Source organism: Colias croceus, chromosome 14 (genome assembly GCF_905220415.1).
Source record: "Colias croceus chromosome 14, ilColCroc2.1".
NCBI lineage: Eukaryota > Metazoa > Arthropoda > Insecta > Lepidoptera > Pieridae > Colias > Colias croceus.
The window spans coordinates 5,089,926-5,102,935 of record NC_059550.1 but is presented as its reverse complement, the minus strand read 5'-3'; the positions used below and the strand labels follow the sequence as shown (position 1 = coordinate 5,102,935).

At 32.8% G+C, this 13,010-nt stretch overlaps 1 protein-coding gene across 1 annotated transcript in view; it reads right to left on the bottom strand.

Annotated features, from left to right (window-relative positions):
• Nucleotides 1-13,010, bottom strand: part of LOC123697400 (semaphorin-2A) — a 108,808-nt gene that overhangs the window by 37,311 nt on the left and 58,487 nt on the right. The window lies entirely within an intron of this gene.

The following is a 13,010-nucleotide window of genomic DNA, read 5'->3' as shown; positions in this document are numbered from 1 at the left end:
ACGTGTATTAACAAAATTAAATTATGAAGTAATCGAAATGGACACGATAGTTATGTATTGAGCTGGAAAAAGACTAGGAAAATTGTTATAAGTATATTTTATATTCATAGGTTTTATCATTTTATTTGGTGTTTGCAAACTGCCAATAGTGGATAAAGTCACGCACCAAACATTCACTAGTTTTGCAAGCAATAACAATCTCGATGGAAACGAAAAAAATGCAAAAGTGAACGTATAACGACTAACTGCAAATGCCACGTGACGCGAGTTAAAACAGTTTTCCGTCTAACGTATTCATAGACATATCGTAATTAAAAGCATCCTTTTCGAAAAATGAAATTTTTTTGTTACATTGCTCACTATTGTCACAAATTTGGAAAGGCATTATTTTCAAACATCATTTATATATTTTACGCTTGCTCGGTTATGACGTTTATCAGACACATAAATGCCCTTTACAGAACCGAATTCTACGAATATGAATGTCTACAAACGAATGAAATAAGTCAAGTGTAAAGTGTATTTAAAGAATACGTACGAGCGAGTATTACGCTCTTTGTAAATGCGCTGCAGAGTGTGAAGTTTAAAAAACCCAAACGTCTCCTCTGACATGCCGTAAGACGAGTTGGCGCGGAAGACTTTTCAATGTGTTCACCTATTTGCGTCTGCCTTACGGAATACATTTTTCACGAAGCCACCCGTCACTGTCTTTTATACTAGACGAGTGAAAATTTAGTATTCTATAAAAATTATACGTAGAAATTCGCGACGTGTTATGTTTCCAATTTTAAAATTGTTTCTTGAGGCATGCTTGGGACCGCTGGATGCGCTTTGAAGCTGAAATCAGTTTTAAAGAATATCTTTACATTCATAAAGCTTTCGAACGGTTCATGGAATACATAAATTCCAAGTATTATATGTCTTTTTTCCTAAATTAATATTTATAGTATCTACCTATCGTTCTTTCTAAATATACCATCTAATTATAGTAAAGCTATGAATGCAGAGATATGATCCTATCTACGAAAGTAAACTGAAAGCACCCAGACGAATGTAACCTCTAGAATACCTTTTACTTCCACAATAGGCAAATGCGACCTACTTTAGCTCCTAGCTGAGGACGGCCCAATTTGATTGGAAGAGGAACAAAAAGACAAAGTTGTTTCGTTGACAATGTTTCGATGTAAATGAAGTTTGAATAGGGTATGTGACGTGTGGACGTGGGAATAGTGCAGGTGCGAATTCAGAAATCAGTATTGCGCAGACCCGACGCCGCTGGGACTTTACTGTTGTATCACCAATTTGCATACGTGAGTCTGGAGTTTCGTCGTCACTCGTGTCTAAGTATTCTAAAAGTGCTTTGGTAAATATTTGCTGATGCAAATTTCATTTTAAATTATACAATTTTTATATGAATTTATTTGCTGAAAATGCAGTATAGAGGCTCTTGTGACTCACTTAGTTACCTTTTATAGTTGTCGTTTATTTTTTTCACTTTCTGTGTACTATCTATTCGTAAATAGATCTATGGGCTGGAGTCACAGTTGTAAAATAGTTTATCGATTAAATTACAATAATTATATCTACTTGGTAAATTACAGACTGATCAAGCCATCTGGTCAAACTATGTTCAGTTTTAGCCACTGAAGCAAACGAGGGGTGTTATAGAGTTAATATATTGTGTCTGTTTATCCGTTTATCTGCTTAGGTTTTTCATGTCTTGTCCGTTGAAATAATTCGTAATTTAAAAGAAAAAGAAGAACGAAGCGGTTCGACTTTGACTGTAATAATATTCAGTAATAATTATTGCTGTCAGAAGAGACTGAATTTTTATTCATACTTGTTTATAACTAGAAAAATAGGTACCAATCTTATACCTGAATATCGGGGCTAATACACAAACTTGCCATGTATAATAAATGTAATAATTGAATAACTCGGCGTATATTTCAAAGCGAAACTATAATTAGCGTGAGGTAAGGTATATCAAGATGGAGGACACGCGAGCTGTTTAGCCAACACGACATCTGAACAGAATCTGATAATGACCTATTGTATTTTGTTTATATTCTGCCGGTCTGCGGTATCGGTACTATTGTTAACGATAACGCGATAGGAGGTTTGAATAATACAAATGATTGTACTTTTATGGTATGATAGTCAAATTAGGTATGAATGTAGGCTGAGAACTGAAGATTTTTTTGAAGTGAAACTTGAAAGTAAAATTTCAAGGTTGCGTCATAGCAATACTGTTACGTCATGGAGTAAGGCGACGTTTTTGGTATCTTTGAATCTTGCTAAACAAGTTTCACGTCTGAAACGTGTGCTCGGCACACATGCTCTATTTTTATGATAGAAACGTTCTATTAAATACTAGCTGATTGCTAGATTTCAATAGCTTTGTTTATAACGAAAAAAAAACCATTCTAACTAATTTCTAAAAATTTGATCGCCTCCGCATTTCATTACTTCGGAAAATATTTGTTTTGTGCTAATTTTACGGAGTGTCACAAAATATTTAGAAAATTGTTAATTTTGCTTAAGATTTTTCAACACAAAATTATTCGTTCGTTTAAATATCCACAAATAGAATTAACAAGGAATTTAAATGTAAGCCTAATTAACGAAAAATAAAACAAACAACAGTATAAGTGGGTGTCGAAGTAGGTACCGAATATTTTTTTAACCGCGAGTAATTACAAAGGCCTTTGCATATTTAATGAAATCTCATTAAAGTTTTCCTTTTCATGAATTTACGTGGAGCTAAGCTTCATTGGGGTAATTGTTTTATCGCATGAGTTGTGGACAGCGGGGACCGGGTACAGGGGAGGGGGGAAGGCCGAAGGGAGGGGGGGTCATAACACCCAAAACAAGAAAATTGTAAAGATACTATCGCCCAAACTATTTTGGTCAAGGATATCATAACGAAAGTTTTTTTTTGTTTTCACATTCATTATCATTACAGTTATACTGAAATCACTTTTATTTGAATACGCAGTTGTGGTAAGCATTCGTGTTTTGATTACTGTTTGTATCTTAAAGCGTGTTTCCTGTTGATAAGTAACGTTGTGATAATAACTATTTTACACTTAGAACCTTATTATCAAAGGAAATGAGTTTATTCCAAATGTAATCCATGTAATAAAATAGTAACCTGATTAAATAAATGTTAAATAAAGGTTTTATGAGTAAGAACTTGAAGCTATTAGAATTAATAAGTACTAGAAGAATTACTGTACAAACTTATTAATCAAATGCCCTCATTTTCAGAAATACTTCACAAATCTTACTAAAAGCTCCAGACCAAAATATCCACTTAAGAGAAAAAAGCAACAGATAATCCCGAAATATCAATCATGCTCACAAAATTGTGACAATAAGTATGTTTGTACGCAAATCGGTTGAACGTCGTTCCCTTGATGGATTACATGGCGATTACAGAGGACAGAAAAGCGTTTTCATTTGGCAATTGTTGTATATCAAAATATTACAAGGCACCGATTAGATTAACAACACAATTGGCTTACATGAAAACTTCGCCTGTTAGCTTTTTAGCCTGATTAATTCGCTGTGCTTCGTGGGGTTATCGCGCTTTCTACGAACATTTTAGGCGACAAAAGACCTTCGTTTTACTAGGAAATAATTAGGCTTAGTTCTAGCTTTTTATAAGGAGGCTCATTAAATAAAATCATTAATCATTGTAGCTATGATCCTACATTGTTCGTTTATTTTGATTTACATTTTGTGTTGAACTAGCAATGGAATAACTGTGCTTATTATATTTAAATGTGTTATACTCGGTCATTGACATTCAATAGAAATATAATTTATGGAATATTTTATTGTAACCGAACAAAGTTCTTTATTAATATGATTTTGTTTAACGTTTATACGACACGAGCCTACAAGACATGCTAATATTGAATGCGTAAATTGTGTTACGTAACCCCTCAACTCAGATGTAATTGATTCGACAAGGTTAGGTCTAAGTGCATGTACCACATCTAATGAGTACGGGCTTTGCAGAGTTCCGACCGAGACTAAATTAACTTGCTTATAATATGAAATTTTAGTCACGATCTTCTGAATACGCGGCTGGTCTAAGAGCTAGTTACATTTTGTTACGTTGTTTTAGTATAATGCAATTTCTCTAGAGCTTAGGTGGTGATAAAATCTGTTAAATGAGGAATATGTACATTTTTATAACGTGAGTGAAATTACTTAATCCAATAAAATGAATTGCGGTAGTATTAATAATACGTAGATGATAAAGTAATTTATAACACGTTAAAATCGTTTAAATTTGCCGTTTGTTATATTAAAAATGTATAATGATGAATTTATTGTCATTAACCTCGTTCTATCAATGAAAATCGATAGATTCGATTAAATATAGTGTATCACGAATATTTCGAAAGCTAAATTATTTACAATTCATTTAGTAATTTCTGAAGAGGGAGGAAATAAAATTATTAATCTCCTCTTAAATAATATTAATATCTACCTGCAGAAAATTTCTCGAGTAATGAGTACCTATTATGAAATATGTATTTTTATGTTACCAGCTCTTAGTGTATAAAGTAAGAAGATACTAAGAGAGTTAATCGGGACACGTGTAGGAGAAATACCTCTAAAATGTTTCAACTTTAATATACAGTTCTGTGGTTGTACCTAACGTATAACATATTGAAATTTGCTTCCATCTTTAGATTCACTATTATTAACTACAAACTTGAAGCTGGAGAATATGAAGAAGTAATTAAAGAAACTGGCAGTGCGATGAATGAAAGATGGATGTTTTAATAAGAGTTTTATATTAAAGTTACACACTGCATACAAGGCCCTATTTTTAATGATTACAATTCTACTGTTGATGTTGCTTATTTTACATATATTTTATTAGCCAATCATGATTCACTTTCAACCTGAAGTGTATGCATTTTAGGTCAGTGCATTTTGCTGTTCTCAAAATCCACGAACTAAAATGAATTAGTTAAAATTCGGTGTAAATAGGTTATAGTATTCAATAGCAATTTTTTTTCTGGGTACTGCTTGCTGAATCTAGTTAAATATAAAATGAAATACGTAATACACTTGTTTAATTTATAACATAGTATTTATGGAGTGCTTATAACTAAGAAACTTAAAGGTCAATGAAACGGAGAAGCGATTAAAAATGTCGTAAAAGAAAAGCAAGTAATCTCATACGTAATAAAGTATTTAGTCTTCATCCCGAGGCGCTAGACACCCCTCTTTACGAGGTTATACTTTAAGATATTATACCTACTCATGTCTTTCAAATCTAGTTAATAACAAAGCAAGGTATCACGCTGTGACGTTTGAGAGTTTATGTTTTATTTATGATGTAACAATTTACAGTTATTTAAGAATGTTTATCGACAAAAAGTTCAAAGTAGGTGTCATTTAATTTTATAGAACGTGGACAAAGTTGCGGGCATTTATAGTATTAAATATATCACTTTATAAAGAAAAGCTTTCTCCGTTATATAGGCCTATATATATATATATATATATATATATATATATATATATATATATATATATGTATCTTAGATCTTCAGTCTTCACGTAAATCTTTCTTAATAAACTCATCAGTTATGCATCATTGAACATTGAAAACGATCTTCAAAAGTAAATTGGAAAATAAAGCACTCTCTAAGCTACAATTTTAAAGTAAGTATACTTTTTGAAATGATAGGCCCCACGTCTCATAAGCTTTAACGTTCATAAAATTGGGAAGCATTCTCAATTTTATAGGATAATTGACATCAACTATTTTACGGTCTACTAAGTTACATGACACTAAAGATTTTATTACTGAATTTATTTCTTAATATACAAAAGGAATACCAAGACTTACATAAAATATTTGCCTATTAAAATCGTATCTTACTTATAAACTCTGTATGTGTGAAAAGAAATATTCAAATACACAATTATGATGTCAAATAACTCTTAGTCGTGAATACATTAATTCGGATAATGTTCTTTAATGAGCAAGAGCGAATATTAATTTGAAGACGAGACAAATAGCGGGTTATTTAATACGTAGCTCCATAAAGCCGGTGAAACTGACAGATTACCTGAATTCCACCCTTTAAAGCTTATTAAGTTTATTAACATCAGTACTTATACGTGCTCATGAGAAGTATGCCATTATATCACCCTCGTTGGTTAAATATGAATAGAATTTTGTTATAGTAATAGTCTAGGTAATTATAAAACACACGCGTTACTAAGTTTGTATAGAAGTCTTTATACTACGCAAGCTTTTACGACGATATTTTTGTTCAATTTTATTAACCATGTCCGTATTTATCCGATTGATAACAGCTTGAAGTTTATTCGATCAATACTCTACCAATTTTGATGCATATACCTACTATAACTTGTTCGTAATACATATCAAAACGGCAACACAACATTTGATTTTCAAATAGATGTTATAGTCCTTTCCACCTAAGATGATTTCTGTGACACATCGATTTTTGACACGTGTAGAGATGTCTGTACTGAAATCGTATCAAATGTTTCCGATAATCGATAATATTTTATATGGAAACGAAATCGATTTGAATAAAGTACCAAAATTAGTTTTTTCGGCATTTCGCCAACAATTAACTAAGGAAACTTAGCAAACAACAGCAACAAAAAGTCAACAATAACAATTAGTAACAATAACAGAATACCACGTAAAGTATCAATATAAAAATGCAACTTGTATACAAGGCTGACGCACTCGTACAGACGATTGACTCGATTGACAAACGATCACAAGATGGGCGCCGATTATATGATTTTCCAACTCTATGATTTTTCAACGGTCCATTTCATGTACACGAATTGCGTAGGTATTATATTTTTGTGTTATTTTATTTTATTTTTCATTATATTTAACTAAACAATACTGTTTTTGATTTATAAGCTTAGGATGTTTCATTTTTATATTTTTGGCAATAATGCCGCCATAAAAGAAAAATATTATGCACTAAAATTATTTTGGCGTTTTAAACATAAAATACGTAATTCGGAACACGATGAAGTGTCACAGGAATCATCATAGCTGAAAAGGACTATAGTGTCACTCAAAATTGCAGTTGAAACTTTGAATACTAAGAGCAATTAACCTATAGAGTACTTGTATCGAGCGTATACAATTTACATATATTTGTTTCTCTCTATCTAAAGAAAACGTCGTATGAAAGAATGAGACAGCTATAGACAACAAGCTACGTTTCAACATAGTCATGGCACCATTTTTACTATAGGTACGTATTTAGATAGATAGAAGGTGATAGTGATGGGATGTGCTTCAATCGATAAAATCGTGAATGTATTTTGCATTTACGGTTTCGTGAAATAATAAATAATAAAAAAACAAAACTTATAATTAATTTCAGTTGAATACATTATTTGTTTAATCCTACGTATATAATAAATGCGAAATTATGTGAGAAGGGATGTTACTCTTTCACTGCGGAACCGATTACAATGAAATTTTGTACATACACACATAGGTTAGGTTTTATCCCGGAAATCCCACGTGAACGGGAACTGTGCAGGATTTTCTTTAAAAACGCGGGCGGAAAGTTAGTACATTATAAAAGAAATTTTAAAACTTGAAATGTAATTTAAAATAAAGAAGGAAATGATGATAAAGTTAAAGGAGTGAGGAGAAAGGCACAGTCAGCATGAAGGAATCATGCAGCATTTTAACAAGTTAATAAAAGGACAGTCTTAATGAAAACATTTTCCTAACATCCTACTAATAAATCGAAAGTTTGTGAGGATGGATGTTTGTTACTCTTTCACGCGAATACTACTAAACCGATTACAATGAAATTTGGAAAAATTACTTTTGATCCCGTAAATCCAACAGGAATGGGAACTATGCGGGTTTTTCTTTGAAAACGCATGTATATTAAGTATGTATTTCAATAGTAGTTTCTCATCTATGAGAACTGTCATTTAATCAACCGTTTAATTTTCACATAGTTACACATTTAAAGTAGGTAACTTATGTGTAAAAAATTTCAAAATAAAAATTCACTCTCTTTAATCAAATGTATTTATTATCTACAGGAACAAAAAAAAAAACGTAAGCGTAAGATTGCACAATTCTTCTAGAGTATCCATCTTGATAACACGTAGGCTCGAAATGCAGTGAACACAATATTGCAAATTGTGGCGGCGTCCAATCAACTCATGTCTCACGTTTTATACCCATTTTTATTTAGCTCTGGAAATCTAAAACAAAATGAATTTATTAATAATCTGAAAGAGAAATTAATAAACAACAAACGAAAACTAAAACACATAGGGCAAATAAAACAACCACGTGGTATGTTTTATTTTCCTGCGGTAAAAAATTTACATCTATTATTTGCAACAACAACTACATATAAATCTGATTTATGAAACAAAATAAATAAATCAACGTTAATATGAAATAGATTTTTTGTCATAAATCGATAATATACGCTAGATGTGTTACAACACTACGGTGGTAAACAAAATGCCAAACGTGATATTATTGTGACGTTTTTTAAAAATTATTTCATTATTTTATATTCCACAACCCCATAAAGTGGGTAAATGTTACAGTTACAACATAAAATTACAAAAAAGTGCTTGATAAAACCTTCAAATAGGTTTAAAACATAAATATTTATCAATTTGCTGAAAATCACTTACCGATGGAAAGATATTTGCACATTGTTTTTATCCAAAACTCCCATTCGACTAGTGATAGCTGGTTGCTAAACATACAATAGTTATTTTAGCACACTGACCAATAAAAAGAAACACTGTACACTTTATATTTTCTAAATATTTCGTTAAAAACACTTGACGCACTGAGCCCACCAGCTGGTTGGAAAACAAACTGACTGCCGGCGCGCTACGTTTGAAGACAGTGCAGATACTCTATCGCTATCTCAATCTGGCTTATGCTGTTATTGACTAAGAGTAAGTAGAATAAAAATATGTATTTTGTTCTGTCTTAATATAAGAACTCTATAGGTTAATTGCTCTTAGTTTGAATACGAAAAACGTTGTCAAAGATTTGACAGCGCAGGACAAAAGTGCTTTGTTTTATTCACCGCGCACGAAACAACTTCACCTGCACAATCGAATTGTAACTTTGTAACAAAAAGAAAAGTATATCAATTGCCTTGAACTAAAAAGTTGTACAAGAAACAGGAAACAGCAGGTAAACATCTGAATGCATGCAATGGAAAAACTTCGTCGATTTCATACCGACTGTTTTATTCCATCATTTTGTTTAGACATTCGATAAGGGTTAATAAGTTGAATTTTAATTTTAGTAGCTACAAACTAATGTTAAAAAATATATTTATTATATATTTCTATATGTAAAATTTAAATTAACTAAAAAATTTCGACGGATAAAAGGCAAAAGGGTATCATAACAGTAAAGAAATCTAGCCTGTTCGTTATTGTAATCCTTTTACCATTCATGTCGGAGACACGAAAAGGCTTTCTCGACGGCGCGGACTAATTTCAAATGCACCTCCAATCGTAAAAGAAGTCGTAAAGAAGCGAGTTCCCCTCAAATCGATGCACAGGAATCAGGGAACAAATAGTTGATTTCTTATTGGCTTCCGCCCAGACTCAGATTGAAAATTCGCCATAAGGACATTGAGACACGCCTGGCCAGATTAAAGGGGGAAACTAATAAAGAAAACTTTTGCGACACCGTATTTTTACAAACGCGCTCTTAAAACTTTAGAACCTTTATTAGGACCGACGTGGTTGGTAATAGTTTCGAAAAGGTTTTGCGGTGATTGCAGTATTTTTCCTGAAAAACAATAAAACAGATTTCCAACTTTTTGTTATGGCTTTGTGGACTTGATTAAGTTTTTCAATGTTCATATATTTTATGTTCGTTTTTATCAGTTTCATTCGACGCGTAAATTGAGTTCTCGTCAAAGAATATTAAATGCTGAAAAAATAAATACAGAGCGATTATTTTTGATCTACACGAGGCTTGAAAAGTGAACGGGAAAGTTTTCATGATAACTCGTATAGTGGTATTGTTGGAAATTTGATGCCAAGGGGTTCAAAATAGTGACAGGAAAAGCGGGATAATAAGGCCAAAATACAACGATAAACATGCTATGAAAACATGTCAGCGTACTCAAGGCTTAGAATAGGAAATGGGGTAATGTGAATTTCATTAACATAAATTATCTCGCAGGAAAACGGTGTCTCCGACACGGGACAGAGTGTCTGAACGCCTCAGGGCTGCTTGTTTACGTAACACGTTACTTCCGTCCATCGGGATCAATTTTCTTAAAGCTTTTAGGATTAATTAAAGTGTTTCAACATTACCGAGGATCATTCTTATACAGAATAAAGGGACGTTATTGTTTTCTTGGAAATTGTATATACGCCGTAGCGAAATTTTTGTCGTCGGATAAATAAGGACAATATTACGTTTTACACCTCGAGATGAAAGCTGTAAATTTGGGCACAACGTGGAGGTACATAATTTCACACACGCCTCAACTCATCGTTCGGCGAAATATAAAGGTGTATAAAATTTTATTACGGGCGTTACCCCTTGCAGTACTCTATAAACATTTTGTTTCGTTCCCCCGAGTCAATGTATCGCGTCTTTCCCTTATTTCCCTCTAATGCCACATTTCGCGTCTTAATAAGAGATCGTATTATGTTTCGAACGTTCGCATTGTTTGATTTTCAATCTCTTGAGATTGAAGATTTTCTTTGCTACGCTAATGGTTCGTGCTCGAAAGATGAAATATCTGAATCCTCTATAAACAGAAGGGTTTAAGCTATGAAGGAGCTGCGTTCATTATTAATATGCTAGTGAATATTCGATTATTATGAAGGTGCACTCTACAATAAACTGGAAAAAAGTGAATTATAAAGTTAAATGAGATATTTATTTTGACTGCACTCGACGTGAAAGCAGCAGGCAAAATCCAATGAATACGAGCACATTGAAATGTTGCTGGACAGCTTTATAAGGCTATTAATTTTTAATGTTTCCTCATGCGTTATTTGTTCTTTGGTATATGGCTGGCTCGCAATTTTATTGTATCGTTTGATACAGTTTTTTCTATATAGCAGGTTCATTATGACACTAAGCCAAAGCTTTAATTGCTTGTGTTTCCAACATAAAAATGTTTCAAAATAAAATTTGATCATTCACGTATAAGATTTTTTTATGAGTTAGTAATAAAGGTGATTCTAAAAACGACGTTGCACATTTCTTACAAACTTAGAAAGCCCCAAAGAATCAGTTACGTGCAACAGCCATCAGGCGTAATCGTCTCCAATCTCGAGCAGGCACGTGCGGATCCCTCACCGGTGCTGGAGTAATATCGAGATGTTTTCAATATTGATACCTGTTTGTCTTGTCACCGGTGTAGATTACAGTGTAAAAAATTGCTTACTTTCCGCTATCGTGGAGATTTTGCGGCGAATTGTTTACTAAATTGTGGAGATAGGAAATGCGATCGACCCAATTTGAAGTGTTTACGCGAATATAATATTAATATGATTTTTTTAAATGTTTTACATTGATTATTATGATTTTAAATTGATTTTACATCAAGTAGAAGCTATAGTGGGTTCATTATATAATAGAAAACAATAAAAATAAACGAGTAATTACTCCATAGTTTACCAACAGTCACGTAGAAATACTCCATTCTCGCGATTTTATTATAAAAATGTTTCGTATTTTACTCTCGCCGTCTCCACTGAAGCCTTCGACGCCATCAAAAATAATTTACATAAAATCTTAAGCAAACGCAGCGAATTGAGTAAACTTCAATTATAGGATCGCATCTTCCAGTCTAGTGGCGATGTATTTAGTCTTCATGTACTTTATTGCTTCAAGAAAGAAATATTCTTGTTTATTATGATTTGTACTTTGCTTTATAAAATAAAATTTAATTTCCGTTCGTGATTTTATTAGTTTTATGCTATTGAATTGTTTGTAATTTGTGTGTTCGTCCGTGGTGAAATAAGCTTGAGGATGGAAGAGCCAAACTATTCGTGTTGATATAAGTATTTGTAACCGATCAGGACCCAGGTAAATCTCTGCACCTTTTGTTCGCAATAGTGACAAGGGTGGTTTCCAAGAAATATTTGGGGGCATCCACCGCGAGGAATCCTATTGCAATTTATGCTCATTGAACCGGCAAAAGTATATGGGGAGGCTAAAGTCGCCTTCGATTCTTTTATTGCCTTACATGATCAATAAAAATAGTGCCGCTGCAATTGGTCTTTCAATTCAAGTGTTCGTGAGTAACAAGCTTTACTATACTTATTTGACAAATACAGATAATGCATCAATTTTATGTATTTAGTGTGTATTAGAAGTAAATTTTGTGGAAAAAGCGTTGTTAAAAAATGGTCTACTTTAATTAATATTTTGAGTATAAATTTGAGTTTGCAAACATAACCCTACCTACCGTTTACCTCAGCTTAAAGCAATAATTAAGTGATTACCAGCAAGAACGTAGCAATAATTGATTACTAGCAAAAACGCTCTATTAGGGCGGATTTAATCAAACAGATTGCTACACCGCAAATTATTTTGAATAGGTAAAGGTCATAGCGAGTTGCAATAAGTCACCAGGACTCAAGGGATGATACTCCGACTCGTGCGGGGAAATAATTGGAAATTGAAATTTGTTTAGGACTGTTCTGGGCACCTAATTTGATTACGTCGGCTCGCAATCTACGCGCAATAACAATAAATATAACCGCAAGAGGTGAATCAGTGCACTGCTTTGTGTAATAATATTTGCGGAGGGATCAACTTTGCTGATTTGGCTCGTTGGTAATGGCAGTTTAAAATTTTTGGTGTGCTGAGCTTTTATTAAATGTATTGTTGTTTTTTGTTTCGCGGTATTTATACACACGATGTTTTTATAAACAAATAAAAAGCGAAATCTGCTTAAAAAGCCTTTTTATATCTTTAGTTAGGGCAT